Genomic DNA, 22,037 nt, shown 5'->3' with positions numbered 1-22,037 from the left:
CACCCACCAGCTTTGAGCCCAGGCCTATGACTATAGGTTACTACTGGGAAAAATGGAATGGGAGACCTGGAGGGAACTCACAATTAAAGGCACACCATCCACATCAGTCTGAAAATTTAGCATCAGGCTGCCTCCACGAGTGTGCTGCCTTTAATTTTCCATATTGTTGACAGATCATTAACAAAGAAGTGCTTGGGGAATTATCCCCACTGCTCATTATGAATTCACAAAAAGACATACTGAGTTAAACATCTGTCAGCAACTAAATTTAGAGCCACCTAAATCCAGCTTTCTGTGTCATCTATATGTTTTTCTGTGAGATATAATGAAAAATCCAGTGGTAAACTAAATGAGAATATGTCTTCCGCAGAGAGTTGTAGAATTAGTTTAGGATTATAGCATTCAAAACTCATCCAATATGAGCAGTGGTGGGGGTTTATAATACACACTTCCCTTTCTGGGCTGACCTGCCAATAAAGTCAAGTAAAAATATAAGATGGCATATAAGCAATTGGAGCACACTAAGTGCACAGGCTATAAATCCAACAAAATAAACTCAGTGTTTAGATGGTAACACTGCATTACAAAACAAAATGTGGGGAAGGAATTTGGAAAGGAAAAGTTTGCAAATACAGTAATGATCCTCTGTGAAAGCCAAACCTTCACTTAGACACTCATGTCGAATAACAGGCAAATCACTGAGATCAATTTCTGGTTAACAATGCCAGTAAAAACTTCATTTTAATAAGAACAAACTGAATGTTCTGATTGAAAACAACTAGAAAAGCTAGAACATTTATTTTGCTGGAAGACTCTGGAGCTCTAAAATGCTGGTATCAGAAAGTATTATTTAAATGTTAAGGAACAAGATGAGAGAGAAAAAGAAAATGAGACAGGTGAGTCTAGTATTTGGAACTTTCCCCCTGATTGTGCATAGCTGAGGGACTAAGAAATTAAATGGAGCATTGGCCTCAACCTTGTGGGTGCAAGAGAACAAAAATTGGAGCCCAGGGTCTGGGGTGAGAAATGAAAACAATGACAATTCCAACAATCCTGTATGGAATTGGATGTGTTGATTCCCCAACCAAACTCTTAAAGACTCTCCTGCCCTCTGTTTCAGCAGAGCTGAGTTTCCAACCTTGATATGTGCTTTCTCTCTCCTGATCACCAGTAATAGTATCGGAATACAATCAACTTTCGTTTGCTCCCCTTGTCTGGACCTTCCCAGAGAGAACAAAGTCATGTTTCTGAGCCTGCAGTGCCGAGGTCAAACCCTGGCTGTAGAGAGGTCATTGACGACCCAAGAAAGAGAGTTCTCAGACTGCCGCTGGAATTGAAGCTGCACTAATGGGAACCAAAGAGCAGATTCCTGGCCTGAAAGAAGCATGGTGGCCAAGAGCGAAGGCTGTGGGGGGCATAATGCCACAGGCTGTGGAAGATTAGAACACATTAAATGCTGAGGAAAGTTTCCAGCAGCCAGGGGATCACTGTCATATAAACAGACAGCTTGATTGATAGAGGCTTTGAGGAGTGGGCAGGTCATGGGAGGCTATGTCCCCCAAGCAAAAAAGAATAAACAGGCCTTCCATAGTCATGGAAGTGAAAACGCTCCCTCCCCACTCCTTATAGTTCCTGAATTTCTCATGGCACACACTAAATTTAAAATTAGATATTTATTAATAGTTTGAGTTGTGTCTTGATTGACAAGTAATTTTATTGCATACAACAGATGTGACAAAAGGTTAGCAGAGATTAAAATCCATAAAACATAATTTTTATAGACTTTGCTTGTATTTTTACTGTCCCCTAAAGTATTAAAGGGTCTGTGTCAAACAGGCTTGGCCCATCTGTTCCTGCTCCTTTCCCATCTTTCCCCACAATTAATTTTTCTATTCAGCTGTGCACCCAAGGAGAGGCACACATCTGGAAGGGGGGCATAGCAACGGAGGGACAGGGAGAGGCAGGGAGAGGTCCCTGAGGTTAAGCTTCAACAAACATGGAGTCACATAGAATTGTACACCTGAAACGTGTATTATATAATTTCATTAACCAATGTCATCCAAATAAATTCAATAAAAAAAGCAAACATATATTTAAAAAAAAAAAAACCCAAAAAATGAGGTCAGCTAATATTCCTGATGCCCAAACTCAAATCTTACTCCTTCTATCTGACTTATGTTGTACTTTTGACACCACTATCCTGAACACTTGGTACCAGGTTTTCATTCCTCCCCAGTTTCTCGCATTAGTCATTTTCCCTCAATTTTCTGAGTCATCGCCCTGTTGTGAGACCCATGGCTTTGCTCATGGCCACTTTAAGGACCATCAGACTTGCTCTTGGTTATGGCCTTTCTGCAAAGGTAACCAGCTAAGGCTGCTTCTATGAGATAATACGACTTCCTGACTGGCACAGTTGCTAAGCGGGTTTTATTGATAGCTCCTTTTAGATGGATTGATGACCCATATGTGAATCTCCCATATGTGTATTTCCACAAGTGAAGAACATGGCTATGGATTTTTTTCAGTAAAACCATGTAGAGATTATTCATTAGCTGAATCAATGGACTATTGATTTCTGAGATTTAATTTTATACTTTGCATTGAATGAGCTTTTACAAAACTTAAACCATTAAAATTCACTTAAAATGGGCAATCTGAAGATATTTCAAGCATTGAAAATGGCAAAATAATGGTTGTTTTTATTGAATGTGAACTAACTAATCTAGGGATCGATGTTCTATCGGTGAGAACAGGACCACATCACATAATATAAGTAAATGTCCAAAGTTATGCCACTTCCTAACCATTGTGTAAAACTTTGAGAAGAGTCACTGGTAACCAAGGCCTCTCATTCACATGTAGGCCAACCCTGGCAGAGAGTGTTTCCTGAGAGCAGGTTTCATCCACCCTGCCGTCCCAGTGTGTATAGAGCACAGTGATGAACACTCAGCAGGCAAAAAAAAAAAAAAAAAAAAAAAAATTGATAAGTGCTTTGTGAATAATTAGTGTTTCCAAATTTATATTATTTTCTTAGTTTAAATATAAGACAGCATGCAGTAAGCATTGAAATATGTAAATATACATGTATACAGACATTGAATAAGCAGATAGAAAAACATGTCAGTCTAAACATATTTCATCACAAAGAAACGGTGGGAAACTTTGCTGAATTTCACGTTTGACCCAATGAACCATGTGGCAACTGGTGATGCAGATATGGAAACAGGGCCAAATATTCTGATGGAAAATTTGATGTGCAAGTTGTACATCAAATTATATGCCATAATTGTTAAATCACAGAGTAATGTAACTGCCTGACATGAAATGTTTGAAATAGAATGGAACTCGTATATACATACAATAGTTTTAGAAGAATGGTTCTAAGAAAAGAGATTCCCAACTATTTAATCAGGAAAGTATATATGTGGTTGTATATGCATAAACTACTGTGGAAGGATTTATAAACCAAAAACGTCAGTAGGGAAAACTGGATGAATGAAAAGCCAAGGTAGGAGGCAAACTTTCACCACAGGTATATTTATACTTTTTTTTTTTTTTTATTTTTTTATTTCTCTGAAGCTGGAAACGGGGAGAGACAGTCAGACAGACTACCACATGCGCCCAACTGGGATCCATCCGGCACGCCCACCAGGGGGCGATGCTCTGCCCCTCAGGGGCATCACTCTGTCGCGACCAGAGCCATTGTATCGCCTGGGGCAGAGGCCAAGGAGCCATCCCCAGCGCCCGGGCCATCTTTGCTCCAATGGAGCCTCGCTGCGGGAGGGGAAGAGAGAGACAGAGAGGAAGGAGAGGGGGAGAGGTGGAGAAGCAGATGGGTGCTTCTCCTGTGTGCCCTGGCCGGGAATCGAACCCAGGACTTCTGCACGCCAGACCGACGCTCTACCACTGAGCCCAACTATTTAAAGATTGTAAAGTCACAAATGGAAATGTCAAGATAACAGAGGGCAGTCCTATTTACAAAGAATTTCTTGCATATTTTGAATGATTGGATTGCAGAGAACAATTTCAGGAGAAAAGCTTCAACCCTTTTTTTGTGGCATCAGTTATGGTTTCAAAATGTATTATTGCCTATTTATGATGATTTTCATAGCATTGTTCATACAAGCTGTTGCAGTGAAATATACACCCTGTTGAAGGAAGAGAGTGTTAAGGAACATCCAACCAACAATTTGGAGAACTGAATGTCTTATCTGCTTCAGGGTTGATTGGTTCACTGACACATTTATGTCATCAAGGACCGGGTGGCTCTCATTTTACTGTTATGCAGTTTATTGGTTTTTACCTTGACTACTGAATCTTTAGGACTGCAAAGGGAACCAGTGTCCTAGACATTGTATCCTCCTTCAAAGAAGGAAGGAAAATTTTTCTCAAGCATACCCTTTATTAGAGTGTTAGATTTTCCCAGAAGTCCACAGGAGTTTCAGCCTTAGAGTTCAAAGCCCAAAGGAAAGTAAAATTTTATGCTAATTATTGTCTATCAATAATCAACCAGCATTCCCACCCCTTCTATGCCCCTCCTCCATGTATTGAAGGGGCTGGACATCTGAAAGCTATGTTTCCAAAACTTCCTTCCAGCTAGAGGTCTGGATGATAACTGTCAGTGAGAGACACTTGTATGGGATATAAAAGTTAGAACTTAGATAGGAACCATCTTTCTAATGCCGTGGCTGCCAGTGGATGCATAGGAGTGTGTGCACTGGCTGGAATCCACATTTCAGCATCCATGCAGAGGCTCGGTGAGGTGCGATGGCTATGGTGGGGCCTGTAATGGCAAAACCTCAGTGGCAGCTCCATATGGTCCTCACAGCTCCATCCTGCGCCACTGAAAGCCAGTGGTACCTCCTGACATCTGCACCTCCAGTGCTTCTGATGATGCTAAAAGCACTTAATTCCTGTGTTGAGTGATAATCTACTAGAAATGCCCAGTGTGAATTCTGTTTCTTGCCTTGAACTCTAAATGACACACAGTTACTAATATTGTCATGACTCTTCATGCCCTGAGACCAGTCACGTGACCCATATTCCATGAACACATTGCCACCCAATACCAGGAATTAAAAGGCTAATGTTCTTTTGGAAAAAGAAAAGGTTGGAGGGGGATGGTTGAAGGGTGTGCAATCAACAGTGTCTACTTCACATCTTAAGTCTGCAGGAGAGTTATCTCCAGGAACAGTGACTGCACTCTACATAATTAATTATGTGTCCAAAATGTGCACAATAATAGCTGATCCTTTCTAGGAAGAAGATACTTAAGTTCATGTTTCTTAGCAGTTTTTGTCGCCATACTATTTTTCTGTAGAGGTGATGCAGAAATCTTTGCTTTTAGTTTATTTTACAACTTTGAAGTGATTAAATTTAAGGATGTGGCATTTTAAATTCAAGCCTCTGATATATTTGTGCCTTGGAACATTTTCATGTTCTATACACCTTTTAAAATCTTTGTTCAGACTTAAAACATGTTTCTGTCCATTTGATTTGGAGTTATCTTTTTAAAATCAACTCTGATTTTTTAAAAATAAATTGTAACTTAGTTTGACAATTTATTATGGCCTCATATAAAATATATTTCTGTGGGTTTTAAGAATACATTCAAATATTTTTTGTATTATGTACCATTTTACTGGAGAAATTACAAATTCTGACCTGTTATATCTTTTTTTACTTTTCAAGACAGTAAAGCCTGACCTCTTTCCAGGTTCAGCCCTGGAAGCATGCACTCAGTCCTCTTCCTGGAGGATGGTGGCTGCGACAAGATCTCATGACTCATTTTAGACCTGTTAGCTAACAGGTCTAATCCTCAACGTTTAGCTGCTTTAATCCATAGCACAGACATATTTACCCTACGGGCTATATGTCCCAATGCGCCATATCAACTGATCTTGCAGGTTTAGATAATGGATGGCACTGGGGGGAGACAGAAGGTAAGAAAAAAGGGGAAAGCAAGCTATTTCTACCCCCTTTCCACCTACCTTGGGTGTATCTCTATAATTTTAACTTATTCTCACTAGCTCAGGCCCTTGCCAGAAAATTCCACCATCATTTTCTTTCCCACATCATGATTGCAGGCCTTGCTCTGGGTAGCATTACCTGATCCCAATATAGAGAAATTATGTATTGATTTCACCTCTGTTGTCTCACTGCTCCTATTTAGCTTCTTAGCTCTTGCACTGCTGTGTGAACTATTCCCTAGACTAGCTTGCCTGTCTTTGGAACTGTGGAGTGGTTCCTCTTTACTTGGTCAGGACCTGTCTGATGCCGACATTTTATCTGTAGACATGGACAGATGAAATTGAAGGTGCTCAGTAGTTTATGGTTCTACTGGTGGAGCTGAAGTCAATAAATTAGAGGCACCACAAATAGATTGGGCAAGCAAGGAAATTTTGTAATGAATAGCACAACCTGAAGTTCTTCACACAGGAACCAAGAGAAGTTCTTCACACAGTCAGGGGAGAGAAGAGCAAGACACATCAATCAAAATAGACAAGTGAGAAATTATTTGTACACTAGGGCTGGGATGCTTGCCAGCTGCTAGGGCCTTAGAGACTTCAACCAGACATGTTGCAGTGATACATCCACGTTTAGTGCTATGGGTAGAATCATCAAATATTTTCAGAAAAAGAGAAGTGTGTAATGTCTCAGATGGTGTTATACAATGGTCACCAGAAAGTAACTTTCCAGTTGTCTTGTCACTGAGTTTGAAATATCGCTCATTTGGAATCACAAGACTACTCAGTATATCTGCAGAAATCATAGAGCCATAAAGTCTTCCTTCCTAATATCTTGACAAGAGTTATAAAGCCATTTTGTAAAAAATAAATAAATAAATAAATAAAAAGAATAAAAATAAAAGTGAGACATTTTAAAATTATTTATTTATTTATTTACTTATTATTTTTCCTAAGTGAGAAGTGGGGAGGCAGACAGACAGACTCCCACATGTGCCGGACCAGTATCCACCTAGCATGACCACCAGGGAGTGATGTTCTGCCTATCTGGGGCATTGCTCGGTCGCAACGGGAGCCATTCCAACTCCTGAGGCAGAGGCCATGGAGCCGTCCTCAGTGCCTGGGGCCAACTTTTGCTCCAATGGAGCCCTGGCTGCAGGAGGGGAAGAGAGAGATAGAGAGAAAGGAGAGGGAGAAGGGTGGAGAAGCAGGTGGGCGCTTCTCCTCTGTGCCCTGGCAAGAAATTGAATCAGGACTTCCATACGCTGGGCCGATGCTTTACCACTGAGCCAACTGGCCAGGGCCAAAAATGAGACTATTTTAACAGAGCAGCCAATAATCATAGAAAAAGATTATATACGTAAAGAGACATGGTCTCAAGAAGAGAAATAAAGGAATCTACTTGTAAAATTAGAAAAAAAGATATAAAACATGCCTTTTTCATGATGTTCATGTGGCTAATGACCCATGAAGGAACTACTACATATACCACAACACTGAATTGCCACGGGAAAAAAGCAATTTAAGGAAAAGTTATATTAACTATTTTTTCTTGATATAGATCTTCTAAAGCTGCCAGGTTTGACATTCCTTTATTGTAATAGAAAAATTATTTGGACATTAAAATGTCAATAACAAACATTTAATTCTCTGAAAGAAGTTAGGTTAGAAAATGAAGATTTGGGGGTGACAAATTTGACAGCTAATGTGTCAATCACTCAAAACCTTAGGCTGGTTCCTCAATTTTTAATTCAAATTTATTTCTTTGAAAACACCATCATAATAATTAAATTGGTAACAATTGGATATATAATATATATACATACACATATATACATACATATTATATTTTTATATTTCAAAATATCCCAAATAACTTAAATAGGATAGAGAGGCAATGTGGAATTAAATCAGATTTCCTGAGCTCTCTTACTTCAATTAAAGATTCAACTAATAAAATTTATCTTTTAGTGCTACTATGAGAATGTGACTCCCCCCCCCCCGTGACAGTTACACTATGATTTTTTAAATGGAAAGTGTGTCTGGCATATAAAATTATTATTCAGCTTTATTTGCTTACAGTCTTTACTTAAAAGAGAGAGGAAGAAAAGAAAAGAAAAGAATGAAAAGAAAGCCTGATTTCACTGGAAACTCTTACCATTGAAGTGCTGGGAATCTTAGATCAACGTACTGCATCCTGAGTCATTACACAGAACAGTTGAGGATCTCAAATGAAGATGTCAATTATTTATGAGTCTGAAGTCCTGAATGCCAACATAAATTATTAATCAACACATGTAAATATTTAAAAACCCTGGTGAGAAACACATTCTGTGAAAACATCTCTGCAACAGAGTGGATAAACACCAATTTTTAAGCAAAAGCTGGTGGTCACAGAACAGCCTTTATTCAAAACTCGGTGCAATCCTGTAAAGTGCCTGGTTGAGGAGCCCTTTCATTCATTCCATTTCTGTCATTGGGGGATCCAGTTTCAACACCACGGTCATTATTCAGTATGCTCACCTTTGCAATAACCAAATCCATAGACAGTATAGTTCTTTTGTTCCTTGATCTTCTTTGTAATTTGTACTAATTTTTATCTTAAATAAAATTTTATTGGAAATTAAAGTAATTGTGAATCAGCAAGGTGTTTCCATTCTACTCAACATTTTATTATAGAAGTGAAAATGTTTTTTTCCTATTTCTGTACCTTTCCTTTCCCTCTGGCCGCTGAGCTCTCCCCTTCTCTGCCTGCTCAGTCATACTCAATCCTACTCAATCCCTGAGTTACAACTTCTTGCCTTTGCCTTCTGTGAATAATTCCCTGTACCTGCCAATGGGAATGAACCCCTCCTCCAAATTATTTTACTTTATTCCCCCATGTGAGGTGTTAATGCGGTGCAGACACATCCTCCTCACCCTCCTGACAACAACAGCCATCTAACTCACACTACACAGAGGTGGCTCAATAAATATTTGCTGGCTTTTGTTAAATGAATACTTGGATAAATGAGCTAACATTTCACACATTCCTCTTTTTACCTAGGAAGCCAGATAAAATGATTAACAGCCTCAGCCTTGCAACCAAAATAGATGTGGGTGACATTTGACTCTTCTTAATGGGCTGTTGTGAGATTTAAATAAAACAAAACAAGCAAAACCCCCATCAGATTCCTTAAATTATAACCTAAAGATTCTGCTGGCTAGCTCTGGAATTTCTATGACAATTTTCTCATTGTTTCTCATTGTTAAAAAAAAGTACTATCTACATGAGAAAAACACACACTGGACTAGAGAACATTTATTATTGTTTTATCAAAAAGCAAAAGGTTAAGTACAAATTAAGCTTAAAATAAAATCAACTGGCCCTGGCCAGATGGCTCAGTGGTAGAGTGTTGGCCTGGAGTGCGGGAGTCCCAGGTTCGATTCCCGGCCAGGGCACACAGGAGAGGCGCCCATCTGCTTCTCCACCCCTCCCCCTCTCCTTCCTCTTTGTTTCTCTCTTCCCCTCCCGCAGCCAAGGCTCTATTGGAGCAAAGTTGGCCCGGGCACTGAGGATGGTTTTGTGGCCTCTGCCTCAGGTGCTAGAGTGGCTCTGATTGTGGCAGAGCAACGCCCCAAGATGGGCAGAACATCGTCCCCTTGTGGGCATGCCAGATGGATCCCAGTCAGGCGCATGCGGGAGTCTGTCTGACTGCCTCCCTGTTTCCAACTTCAGAAAAAAATAAAAATAAATAAAATAAAATAAAATAAAATCAACTGTTAAACAGAATGGAGGCCAACAATTTAGAATGCAGACATGGGATTTAAATGCAAGCCTAACAGTCACCATCCAGGTGATCTCAGGTTACTAAACTTTTCGTGGATTCTCTTCTGCACTGAAAAAAAAAATGGATCTAATACTAGTTTGTGGATTATGAGAATACTTGGAGGACGAATCTGGTACAGTGATTAGAACAGATCCAGGCGAGTGGTGTGTGCTATACTTCTGTCATTTTTAAAATTCACAGACAGGAACTATTTGTGAACCAACTTGGATGACTCCAATACAGACCCAGTGGCTTTTATACAGTGTGTCCATAAAGTCATGGTGCATTTTTGACCAGTCACAGGAAAGCAAGAAAAGATGATAGAAATGTGAAATCTCACCAAATAAAAGGAAAACTCTCCCAGTTTCATACCTATTCAGTGCAGTTCAATGTGGGCTCATGCACAGATTTTTTAGGGCTCCTTAGGTAGCTATCCCATATAGCCTCTACAGACTCGTCACTGACTGATGGCCTACCAGAACGGGGTTTCTCCACCAAACTGCAGGTTTCCTTCAACTGCTTATCTCATCGAGTAATGTTATTCCTATGTGGTGGCGCTTCGTTATAAATGCACTGATAGATATTCACGTTGCACTTTGGTCACAGATTTAAATTTAGCGAACCACAGAACACACTGAACTTTCCTCTGTACCATCCACATCTCGACTGGCATGGCCGTGGGCTGCTCTGCTGTATACACGGTGTTACATCATCATCTGCACATGTGCACATGCTGCCACATCATCCTACAGAAACTGGGAGGGTTTTCCTTTTATTTGGTGCAGATTTCACATTTCTATCGTCTTTTGTTGCTTTCCTGTGACCGGTCAAAAGTGCACCATGACTTTACGGACACATTGTATTTCCTCTGACTCTTTCCCAAAAGGCTACTGAGATATTTTAAAAAGTAGAAAGAGCTTTCTGACTAGACAAATTCCTAGCTTAAATGGTAAGATTGGGTTGTAGTAAAAAGGCCCTTCTGCAATCTGTATGTGAATGCTTCGATACTGCCTCCTGCAGGGCCCTTTATCATGAACCTGTTGGAAATCTCTACTATCTCTCAGAATACATTTGCTCTAGTTTAGTGTAAAACAATACTTCTTAATATTTAATTCAGAACTTAAAATTTGCCACATAATTTCAAGCAAAATTAAAGATCCACAAAGCTACATAAATCACCTACCTTTTTCCCAATAGAATTATCTTAGCCATCTTCAACTTGAACTTGATTTTCACTAAAGGCCATATAAGAAGCAACACCATGGGAGCACCCTTTGCATTTTACATGACACTGTTAGTTAACAAGATTCTTTACATGGTTTAGGAATAAATCAAATATCCCTTAATATATTCTCTCAGAGGGTGAGGTCAGAAAACTTTTTTTTCTTTTAATAGATGAGAATATACCCTAAAGCCCATTAGTGCAGACTCAGGGAAAACCAGAGGTCTGTTCTGTATTCTTCTCACCATCTTTCAATATGTATTTGTTGTCTTCTTGACTTTGTTGGATTTGTTTTACCTTCATTGGTATTGATTTTTATCTGATTCCCAAAGCAAATGCTTCTAAATCACTTTTTAATATTTAATCTTTTCAAACAGTCAAAGTATTTTGGACAATACATGTTGGTATAAGCTTGGTCCAGACTCACTAGTTAAGAGAAAATAAAATTTTAAGGACTAACACAAAGAATATTTAGGGCTACATGACATGAAAGAGTAGAGTCCTGTGCATGCTTCCACATGTTAAGAAAAGGCTGGAATGATAATGAATGTCACTGCTCTTGCTTAAATTAGAGATTCTTAATTTAAAGATATTGATTCTGGGCTACCACCTGAGACTAAATAGCAAATAACATCTAATATATTAAGCTCCTTCCTCTCAATGTGGCTAAGTAGCAGGTGGCAGCTTTGAATCAATAGCCTATGTTCACACTGGAAACTGTAATAACAGACTCAGCTGGTATATCTTACAAGAGGAAAAAAAATAAGCTTCTGTATTTCTGTTCCTCATCCTCACCTCTGCTGCTATTGATGATTTTGGTCCGTAGAAATATGCCACAATTTACAACCTGGTTAATAGAGATTTTTAAAAATCAATAAAGAACACGGTCAGTTTATGGGGGGAGGAACATGGTTCCCCTGAAGATAGATCAAGTTAAGAATGTTTTTTCAGAGATAAAGGAAAATAATCACAAAATATTTGTCAAGGGTTTGGCTGAAAAGGCAGATGGTAAAACATTTTTTCTTAAGTATAATATTATTTTGGAAAACTATCAAAGTTATGGATAAAAGATAAGTGAGACCCAGCTCTTGGAGCTGGGTCAGACATCCCACATAAAGAAACTCACAGGATTCCTAAAAAGATAAAGTGAAAGAATGGTTAGCTCAACCCTCAGCCCTAAATGGTTTACTCCTGACGATCTTTCAAGGACATGTTTTAATTCTTTTTTAACAAAACTTAAAACTTTTTCAATATTATCTAAGTTTAAAAAATATATATTATCTAAGTTTATGTCTGCTCATGACTTTTATCTGCATTGGATGAATACACTTGACTGCATGTCAAATACAAAGAACACCACAGATTCAGAATACTGTCTTGTATTTGTCTTTTTGTTTTTGCCAAATGCTGTGTTCTTCCTTCTGAATGTCTTGTTATAAATTCAGACAAAGCCAATGGAAAAAATACTTTTTCTTTGATGGCTTACTTATAACAAGTACCCTTAACAGCTACACATTATTTATTCCACAATGTCAGTGAGCACAGAGGTAAACATGACAGTTGAGATCCCCCCTCATAGATAAGAGGAAGAATACAAGCTCAGGTCAAGCTATCCTGAATGAATAAAAGAAAACAAAAACCTAAGTTAAAGAAGAAACATGCATTAGAAAAGAAGGTTGGGAAGACTTTATGAGGGAATTGCATTTGATCTGGGAGTTGAGAAATAGTAAGGAAATAGAAATTCAAAGAGTGGGATGTGTGAGGTCCTTCAGGGAGAGGCAAAAATATGCCCTGAATCAAGAAAGAGTTTTATAAGAACACGAAACCAAGAAAAGGCTAATGTGATGTGAGGTGATTGAGTTAAGAAGAGTAGAATGAAATGAAAAAGGTAGTCAAGTTCAAATCATCCAAATTCCTGCAAGGGATTTCAGTTTTATTCTAAGCGTAATATGAAACCTTTGAAAAATTTAAAGACAATTGAAATGATCTAATTCTGAAAAGATTGTCTGATGTGAAGGAATATATTGAAGGGAACAAAAGAAAATAGTGTTCAGAGCTCTTTTAAACAGGCGGAGTGGATGATGGGAGATGAGATAACGTGCGGGAGGAATCCAGAACTCAGTATTTGACAGATTAAAAGGAGATGACTGGGATAAATTCTAATGAAGATGTCAAGAAGGCATCTGAAAATCAGAGGAAAGGTCTAGGATGGAGACTTATGATTGAAAGTCATCAACCCATAGATAATATTTAAATTCACAGGAATAAAAAATAAAATGTAAAGATAGGGCTGGACAAATACTAGAAAAAAACCAAAGGGGCAAAGTCAAGGATGAACATGAGGCAATAAGTCTAAGAAGGGGTGACTAAGGGGGCGGGAAAAAACCCCGAGAGTGTTGTTACTGAGGTCAAGAGAAAGAGTTTTAATAATGATGAGTCATTAACCATTTCAAATAATGTTGAGAGGTCACATAAAATGAGGACAAGGGCATCTGTGGGTTGGACAATAGAGCAGTTAGTTCTTTTTTTTTTTTTTTAAAGAGCATTTTTTTCTAATTTTATTTATTCATATTAGAGAGGAGAGAGAAAGGGAAAGAGTGAGAGAAGGGGGAGGAGCAAGAAGCATCAACTCCCGTTTGTGCCTTGACCAGGCAAGCCTAGGGTTTCAAACTGGCAACCTCAGCATTTCCAGGTCGACGCTTTATCCACTGCGCCACCACAGGTCAGGCAGAGCAGTTAGTTCTTAACAACCTTGAAAACATCAGTTTGGGTGGAGTGGGACAAGTGGAAGGCAGATTGAGCACAAAATAAAAGAAATTTAAATGAGGATTGGGACAAGACATCTCTTTCTAAAAGTTTAGGTATGTAGGGAATCAGAGATATAGGACAGTAGTTGAAAGCTGAGACGAGGTCAAAGGAGATGATGGAAGAGAAAAAAGCATGTTATATAATAGGGATAATTAAGGAAGGATTTATGATACAGGAAAAAGTGGTGTTAACCGAAGAAACAATGACTCAGAGAAATTGAGGTGAAGTGGGCTCTATTAACATGGATGAGGGGTCTAGTCATTGAAAGAGAAGATTAGGAAGAGAGAGCAAATGCAGGTAGAACAGTGTGATGGAGAAATAAGTTTGGAAATAAGACATCTATTTTTTTTAGTAAAGTGTGCTCTCCTAAACTCCCAATGTGCTAATGCTCACCTCAGTGTCTACTTTCTGGGGAACCAAACATATGAGAGCTGGCTTGAAATTCCATTCAGCTTGCTGACAACTCTCAAAAGTATACCTTCAGCCTCCACCTCTCCTCTAAGCTCTACTCTCCTATGCTTTTTTTCACTCTATTTTTTAGGATGATATTATATGTCAGACTTAATATTTCCAACATGGAACTCTTGATGCCACATTCCTAAAACCCAATACTCTACCATCCACCAAGCTGCCTTATCTTAGAAAATAGCATCACCATTTACCCAGGCGCTCAAGCCAAAAATCTAGTCAACTTTAAACTGCTCTCTCTCAATATCCATATCCCACCCATTGTCCAGTCTGGTCAGCCCTACCATCCCAATAGATCTCAGGTAAGTTTGCTTTCACTTCTGCTTCCACTAGTTCCAGCCACCATCAACCCACTTGGACTCCTTCAACAATGCTACAGCTGCTCTCCTGCTTCTTCACTTCCAACTATGTCTCTGCACAACATCTGGGACAGTTGAAAAATTAAATCAAATAAAAATCAGGATATGTGGTCCCTATGCTCCCAAACCATGCAATAGCTCTCCACTGCATCCAATCATAACCTAAGGACCTAAGTGACCTGGGTTCTCACTGCCTGCCTGGCTTCTCTCACCCTCTTCTCCTCCCTCCCTCAGCTTCAGCCACACTGGCTTCTAAGCGTTCTTGAACACACTTTCCATGCTTGTTACAACCTCAAGGCCTTTGCAGATGCTGTTCCCTCTGTGTGGAAAACTCTACTACCAGATCTCTGCATAATCTCTCCTTTTCTGACTCTCTCTTCACCTGTCCTTCTGCATAAAAGTGACCCTGGAGCTCCTATCTGAGATAGCCTCCATTATTATCCAACCCCTTCCTTGCTTTGTTCATTATAGTATGTGATCACTACCTCAAATTGTGGTCTTTTCCTGTTTATTACCTGCCTTTCCCACCAGACCCTGAGACCCATGAGGTAGATAGAACAGATGTGTTGTCTCTTGTGTTTATTGTTGTCCTTCACATCTAGCATAATTCCCAATACAGAAAAGGCATTAATTAATATTTACCAAATGAATGCTTGGCTAAATAAGTGATTAGTTCCCACATTAAAATTCTGCTATAGTAGAGGAGAGAATTCGTTAAAATCATCCTAGAAACTATCCAAGGTTGTGTTATAAAACTTGAGCAGTGAATTGATTTTACATTTAAATGTTTGAATAGATTTGAACTTGCCTTTTAAAAAGAACTTACAGCCTCACAAATGGTGACCTTGTGAATGAACTGGATATAGCCAGGAAGTGTAGGGTTTTCAGATGAAAAAAACAGAACGTCCACTTAAATTTGAACTTCAGATAAACAGATTTGTGTAGTATAAGTATGTTGTACACAATAATTCAGGCATATTTATTCTTTAAAAAATTCATTGTTTACTTGAACTTCAAATTTACCTGAGAACCCTTTATTTTTATTGGCTGAATCCAGAAACCTAGTGAAACAGCCCTGAACCAAAACAAAATACTTCATTCCTCACAGTGAACCATGACCTTGGCCATTTGCAACATTGGCATTGCTGTGTTAGAGTGTTTCTTCAGTCAGTAACACGGAATGCCTGCCCTTTCATTTCTTGCTCTAAACTTCAGTCATGAAGGGTAACCAGGCAAACTCTATCAAAACCCCATTCAGGTAACTGATATCATGAAGGATAATTTAATGATTTATTTTCCCAAGATTATTTTGGTTTTCTCACTCTATTTAACATATCACTAGAACATGTTACACTGAAATTCCTTTTCCTTCGGTTCCCAGTTTTTTACCTTGAAAGGATGAACTACACTTTCAGGCAGTACTGTAGTCACTAACTCTGGGCACCCTCTGCCTTCCGCTCTAGAGCTGCTCCTTTTGCTAACCCTGGTTCCCTGTTCTGGGAAGTAAAGTATGCCTGGGACTTTCTTATCCCTGGACTTCCCAGTGAACGCAGCCCAGGAGAGCCCCAGCAGCAGACATGAGGTTGGGGAAAGTGAGTGCAGGATTTTCATGCCCTCCTATGGGTCTGGCTTGTGCCGACTTCATCCTTCAACTAAGGGACATGGCACTTCTCAAGATGGACCTGTCTATGTGACTCTGGTTTTAGCTTCCAGTAACCATGGCTTCTCCTCACAGTCCCAGCCATTGTATTAGTCCTGGGACGTTGAACCATCTACTTACCCACAGGCCTTATAAATAATATCTTTAAAGGGAACAAGAAATCAATAAATACACAGGCTGGATGAGCCATTTGTTTCCTGCTAGGTCCCTGACTAACATGCTTTCCAGTACCAAACAAATGGGGGACATCTTTTTATTTTACCAGACAGTTGGCACTGAGGACATCATTCATTACATGCTGTTATCTGCCTCTCAGAGAATGTTTATCCCTCATAATGAAATGGAGAGGCACCCACTCTGATTTTTCTATTTCGTTCCCATCTCTTCTCTCCTAGCCCTCACGTTGTGATGTATTCTTCTGTCTGTGTGGTGAAGGAGACACGGAAGAAGAGAAACCCAGTGGGAAAGAAGTGGGCTTGGTCCTCAGGCTCTGCTGTGGCCATGGGCGAGGAGTTATCTAATGTCGGTTTTGGAATAAATAGTAATTGAATGGTTACCTGTAAAAAGATGACAAAATCTGTGCCATTAGACATATTGCCATTTACTCCTTGATTATTAGAAAGCTAAGAAGTGGCTTTTTCTTAAGGATATTCTTAAAATATCCTTTGTCTTCTCTCTTTTCCTTTTACTCCCTGTAGTATGAGTGTGTGTGTTTATAGAGTAGGTTTTACCGTGTTTTCACTTTCAGTGTCACCTGTCTTGGTGTCTCTTTTGGAGCTAGGACAGGTTTGTATTAATGCAGACACAAAGTTGCTAAATCATTTCCTCACACCCTCCAGACCCACAGAGATCCTGGGATGATGCTACTTACATACTGTTCTATTTTTTCTCTCCCTCTCCCCCTCCAAGGGTGATGTGATTTTGCTGTAAAGATTCGTTCCCAACAACCACAGACAAGAGTGTTTATTTAATGCTACTAGTCCCCATAAACGTTCTCTAGTTTGAGAGGGCTGCAGAGGGTAAGTGGGTGAGGATATATAAAGAGGACAGTTTCTCAGGCGATGCATGGACGAAGAAGACCCTGGGTCTTCCTTTATTTTCAGAGATGACCGTGACAATATTCAAACATCCTTGGAAGGAAATGTTCCATCCCTTATGTTTCTTCCAAAGACTCTTGTTAGTCAAAGGAACTGATCAGAGCCATTTCCTTGTCTGGGTCATGGAAGTGATGACCTCATCATTCGGGATCCCTCATCCTGCATCTCTCCTTTGAAATGTGAATGAGGCTGGTGTTGCCAAGTTCTGTGTATGCTGTTCCTCATTTCCATAATAGCATTGCCATTGTCCTGGACTTGGTGTTCATCTGTTGTCACCTGGGATCTGTGCTTTAATTCCTGCATGTGTGATTCCTGGGTCTGTGTGAAACTGCTCCACTATTTTTCCACTGTGGCTTGATCAACCATCTATACAACTTATATTCCATGAATGATTTCTCTAGGTTCTCATTCATAGACCCCTGAAAAGTGACATGCACAATTAAGTTTTTAATATATTTTTCAGGAAAGTGAGAATGAGTTTTCTTTGGAAACCAGATTATTACTTTGATGTTGTTAGAAACAAAATAGTTAAATGCTTTTAAATAGTTTAAAAATATGTTAAACACTAAGCAATTATATAAATAACATATTATCCAAGCATTTAGAATTATATATAATTATACATTTTGACATCATTTATAATTATTTCAAACAGCATGCTTTTCTTTTTCTCAGACCTCCATTAATTGTGTGTGTGATTTTTTTAACCTGAGTAGGAGAAATAAATTGGCTAAAATACAAAACTAATTCCTTTCTTCAGAATTCTTGGCTTTGAGTTTCTTCTGTATCTTCGGAGACCACATTTCTGTCGGGACTGTCACCTCTGCAGCCGTGTCCTCGAGGGGTTTACTTGTGAAGGGCAGTCAGATGCTTAGAGACTGACATAGGCCTTAGCAAGTTAAAGAAATCCAGTTTAATAGTTTAATGATTTACCTCTGAACATAAAGTCTTGCTGAAGTTCTAAAAATGTTTGCTTAAACTCCAGATTTTTTAAGAGTTAAGAGTTCTTTCAAAAGTATCTAGTATTTTGTATAAAACCCTAAATGCCAGTTAATCTCCCTACTTAGATATAAAAATTTTTATGTGTACATTAAACTACTCCTTTTAAAAATATCTTTTTACTTTATTTAGAAAGTAACTACAGAAAATAGTCTTTATCACTCATTACTATTTTAATATTTAAATTTTGATTCTGGCTTTTATACAAGGTGATTCAAAGGCTATTAATAAGTTTCTAACAAATTTGTTCTGGTCTACCATTTGCTTTTATTTTATAATTCGCACGTTATTATAAGACATAACAGTATCACTTCCACTATTTCTTAATGTTGATTTTCCTTGAGTATTTTAGGGGAAATGGGTTTATACTTGTATATTTACTATCTCTGTAGATTTCTTTTAAGTGTAATTTAAAAACTTCTATGGTGACTGTGGATTTGCTCATTTCTCTTCATTTTCTCCCATTAGACTGTGCCTTATACATATATATATGAACTGAATTCACTAGTTACGTGCAGTTCTGAGGTTTGCTGTTGGCTAGAATAGATTGGCAAAAATGTCAATCCAATTGCAGACATTGATGGAACCCTTTGTTCAAACACTGTTCTAAATATTACCTGTGTTACCTATTTAATCCTTACACAGCATCATGAGGAAGGTAATTTTATCAACTGTTTTTTATTTGAACAAATGAAACTGGCTTATTCTTGGTAGCACAGACAGTGAAGACCATGGTCCATCACTTATTAACCTTTAATCATTAATGCTCATCATCAGTGACTGCATCCATATGGTTTTTATGTAAAAATATCATTCTTAAGCTTCATCACTCATTTCTCTGATAGAGTAGGCAGTTCAAGTGACACTCATGTAAATAAATTCAGTGATGGCATCCAAAACGCATACAAACAAACATACAATACTTGACCCTAGTGCCATTCTAATACTATATGTTTGTGTGTGTGTGTGTGTGTGTGTGTGTTCATGTATAAAAATACTGAACCTGGTCTTTGGTCATGAGCCTGTGGTGGACATTCTAGGGATGCTCTGCCAGGACACATTACTTATCCTGGAGAAAGTTCTGTATCCCCCAAACTGATAGCAACTGTGACAGCATAAGGCAGTCTGAAAATATAAAAACATATCTCCGTGACCATATCAGATCTTAATGTGTTCCATAATTAAAGTACATGTGTACGTTTGTTTGCTTACTTATTCACAAGTTTGATTGCCATGTTGTCTGCCAACCCTTTTGAACCAGGAAGGCAAAGATAAATGTGTCAGACTTACATGTCTATAGGAGATGGAGCCTCACATAACAGTTGTGATGAAGCATGAGTTATGCAGAGGCGGTAAGGAAGAAGGAGAATGTGACTTGGAGAAGGGAAGGATTTCCAAGGAGAAAAACTTCTGCGTGGATCCTGGAGAATGAAGATAAATTCACAGGGCAAACCACTCCAGGAGAAAAGAACCACCAGAGCCACACACCAGGGTGTGTCATTGAAATTTACACTTTTTTTTGTACTAAATCCTTTTCAACTTTCATCCTGCATTTTCCTCCCAGGAGAATATTCTGGAAAGCAATTGTAATGCCCATTAGAAAATGGCAGAATTAGGGGGCGGGCTATGGACAGTGCAGACTGCTGTTTATGCTGTAATTTCCCGGGTTCTGATATAAAGACAGTAAATTGAACCACATAAAATGCTCTCATGAGTAATGGATCTTTTAAAGTTTGGGTAAGTGCTGTAAAAAAAAGGACCTTTCAGCAAGTTTTATATCCACTTTAAAATAAATTTAATTGTATTTTCTTAAATAATCACTTAGGGTTCTAGTCACCATAAAATCAAATATCACCAAAATAATTTTAGTTCTTTGACATATTTATTGACCAAGAAGAAGTTAACCAGGTCAAGCTCCGTTTGATGTTGCTAGAAACGTGTTCTATAATCGTGTGCATGCATATATATGGCTCATAAATGAGAAACACATTTTGCAAGTGAATTTCACTAAAATATATTGCTGTTGTTTTTGCATTGAATGTTGACTGCTCGTTTTGAATTCCATTTTCATTACTGAAATGTTTAAATGTTTTGTGCACAGCTGTAAAGTGGTCCAAACTCTTCCCCCCATGGATAGCACTAGTTTTCATATCACCACTAATAGCTTTAATATACCAATGGAATGACATCTGTTTTCAGGTTCATACACATTTAACAAAGAGAAAAACAAAACTTTTTTTGCAAAAGAAATGATAAAAGAACGGCAGTGCCTTTGAAAAGGATCTATTTCTTGATCATCCTTCCAGGCTCATTTCTGTCCTTGCCTGGTCTTCCCAACATCAAAGATGAAAACTATGATGTAATGTTGAGTGTAACCTCTGCAGCAGACCTTTGCTTATTTATCATGCTAATTAAGTACTCACTGTAATTTGACCAGAACTGAGCTATAACCTACTTTTTGTTATGAATGCTTCTAAAAATAAAGGCAGGTTTAAATGTAATGACAAAAGATAAAGTTCCTGTGGTTAACCAGGTCCCCTGCTGAGCAAAAGCAATTGGTTTTCAAGTTACAACAGCTTTATGTTTACATATAGTAAGCAAAATCAGTACTTGACAATTTGTCAATTCTTAGTTAAATGTATTTATTCTGCACATTTAAAAGAAATCCATTTTTGTTGTGAAACTTTGTTTTATTAAGTAGACTTTTTCTGGGTAGAATACACATAACATAAATCTTATTATTTTAAAATATATAATTTAGAGACCTTAAATATATTTGTGAGGTTGTGCCATCCTCACTGCTATCTAGTTCAGAACTTTTCATCACTCCAAAGATAAATCCTATACCCACCAATCGGTCATGTCCATACCCTTTTCCCTACCCCTTGGCAACCACAAATATGCTTTCTGTATTTATGAATTTGCCTAATCTAGATATCTCATGTAAATGGAGTTATGCAATATGTGGCTTTTTTGTGTCTGATTTCTTCACTTAGCACAATTTCACTCTTAGGTATATACCCAAAGAAATTAAAAACAGGTGTTAAAACAAATCTTGTGTACCAATGTTTATAGCATCACAGTGAAAACAACTCTAGTGCCAGTGGATACATGGATAAACAAGATGTGGTATGTTAAAAAAATCATGGCATATTATTCAATCATAGGAATAAAGTCCTGATAAACACTCAGATTTCTATAAAGATCTGTTAAGGAAGGGGAAGTGAGAAAGTGAGCAACCAAGCTCCTTCAAAAAGTTGTCTTGCTGGACTGAATTAAATTTGTCTTAGGACCAAGTTGGCATCTTGTAGGAGAACAGTGTGTTGAAGGTGCTGGTCATGGCTCAGCAGGTAGCATGCACAGGTGCAACATGCATGGAAAGTGGCAGTTGGGAAACCTATGAAGAGGCCACTGTATGAAAGACTTAGAGAGGATTTTGGCTGATGGACTCAGGAAGGCATGTCCTGACCTGCAGAAAACAATGGTTCTCATTGAGAGAGAAAGTGGTGAGTCAAAGAGACATTTCAGGACTTCATGCATAACTTAATTTGCCCAAAGATATGTTGGGAGCTACTGAGGATACAAATAAGGCAAAGATGAAAACAATAGGTGTCTTCCAACAGAGCTCCCAGTCTCAGTGAGACTGCAT

This window comes from Saccopteryx bilineata, chromosome 1, assembly GCF_036850765.1.
Source record: "Saccopteryx bilineata isolate mSacBil1 chromosome 1, mSacBil1_pri_phased_curated, whole genome shotgun sequence".
NCBI classification, from domain to species: domain Eukaryota; kingdom Metazoa; phylum Chordata; class Mammalia; order Chiroptera; family Emballonuridae; genus Saccopteryx; species Saccopteryx bilineata.
Note: the sequence above shows the minus strand (reverse complement) of the source record.